General features: G+C 49.3%; 3 non-coding genes across 3 annotated transcripts; all 3 read left to right on the top strand.

Moving 5' to 3' along the window:
* Nucleotides 1-171: 171 nt before the first annotated feature.
* On the top strand, nt 172-290 carry LOC123178396 (5S ribosomal RNA). Its single transcript, XR_006489543.1, has one exon. It is a non-coding gene; the product is annotated as a 5S ribosomal RNA (ribosomal RNA).
* Nucleotides 291-657: 367 nt separating this feature from the next.
* LOC123178397 (5S ribosomal RNA) lies at nt 658-776 on the top strand. The gene has a single exon (XR_006489545.1). It is a non-coding gene; the product is annotated as a 5S ribosomal RNA (ribosomal RNA).
* Nucleotides 777-1,143: 367 nt separating this feature from the next.
* On the top strand, nt 1,144-1,259 carry LOC123178399 (5S ribosomal RNA; the record flags this gene model as incomplete). Its single annotated transcript, XR_006489546.1, has 1 exon — nt 1,144-1,259. It is a non-coding gene; the product is annotated as a 5S ribosomal RNA (ribosomal RNA).

Genomic DNA, 1,259 nt, shown 5'->3' with positions numbered 1-1,259 from the left:
GGAGGGGTGGAAACCGTGGAAAACTCGTCTCCGTGATTGAGCGGGAGAGTAAGTAGTATAGGACATTATCCATTGTTAGGGAACGGTTGTAATGGTAGTGAGAATGTAGAATCGTCTTTGGAGCGGACCTGGGAGTGGCAAGCATAAGGGACGAAGACGGGGAAACATGTCGGATGCGATCATACCAGCACTAAAGCACCGGATCCCATCAGAACTCCGAAGTTAAGCGTGCTTGGGCAAGAGTAGTACTAGGATGGGTGACCTCCTGGGAAGTCCTCGTGTTGCATTCCTTTTATAATTATTTTTTGCGCCTTGTGAGAAACATGTCGCACGTGCGCGATATATATTAATCCCGTTATATTATGTTTGACGTTTGCGATATGTTTAAGCTCGATGCTCATTGCTCGCGCGTCTTGGGGCGGCTTTGTGGCGCGAAGAGCGCGTTCTGTAAGGGGTGGAAAAAACTCGTGTTGCTGCGGTATGGAGGGAGGGGTGGAAACCGTGGAAAACTCGTCTCCATGATTGAGCGGGAGAGTAAGTAGTATAGGACATTATCCATTGTTAGGGAACGGTTGTAATGGTAGTGAGAATGTAGAATCGTCTTTGGAGCGGACCTGGGAGTGGCAAGCATAAGGGACGAAGACGGGGAAACATGTCGGATGCGATCATACCAGCACTAAAGCACCGGATCCCATCAGAACTCCGAAGTTAAGCGTGCTTGGGCGAGAGTAGTACTAGGATGGGTGACCTCCTGGGAAGTCCTCGTGTTACATTCCTTTTATAATTATTTTTTGCGCCTTGTGAGAAACATGTCGCACGTGCGCGATATATATTAATCCCGTTATATTATGTTTGACGTTTGCGATATGTTTAAGCTCGATGCTCATTGCTCGCGCGTCTTGGGGCGGCTTTGTGGCGCGAAGAGCGCGTTCTGAAAGGGGTGGAAAAAACTCGTGTTGCTGCGGTATGAAGGGAGGGGTGGAAACCGTGGAAAACTCGTCTCCGTGATTGAGCGGGAGAGTAAGTAGTATAGGACATTATCCATTGTTAGGGAACGGTTGTAATGGTAGTGAGAATGTAGAATCGTCTTTGGAGCGGACCTGGGAGTGGCAAGCATAAGGGACGAAGACGGGGAAACATGTCGGATGCGATCATACCAGCACTAAAGCACCGGATCCCATCAGAACTCCGAAGTTAAGCGTGCTTGGGCGAGAGTAGTACTAGGATGGGTGACCTCCTGGGAAGTCCTCGTGTTGCAT

This window comes from Triticum aestivum, unplaced genomic scaffold (assembly GCF_018294505.1).
Source record: "Triticum aestivum cultivar Chinese Spring unplaced genomic scaffold, IWGSC CS RefSeq v2.1 scaffold131551, whole genome shotgun sequence".
Taxonomy (NCBI): Eukaryota; Viridiplantae; Streptophyta; class Magnoliopsida; order Poales; family Poaceae; genus Triticum; species Triticum aestivum.
Note: the sequence above shows the minus strand (reverse complement) of the source record. Positions and strands in the feature narration are given on the sequence as shown.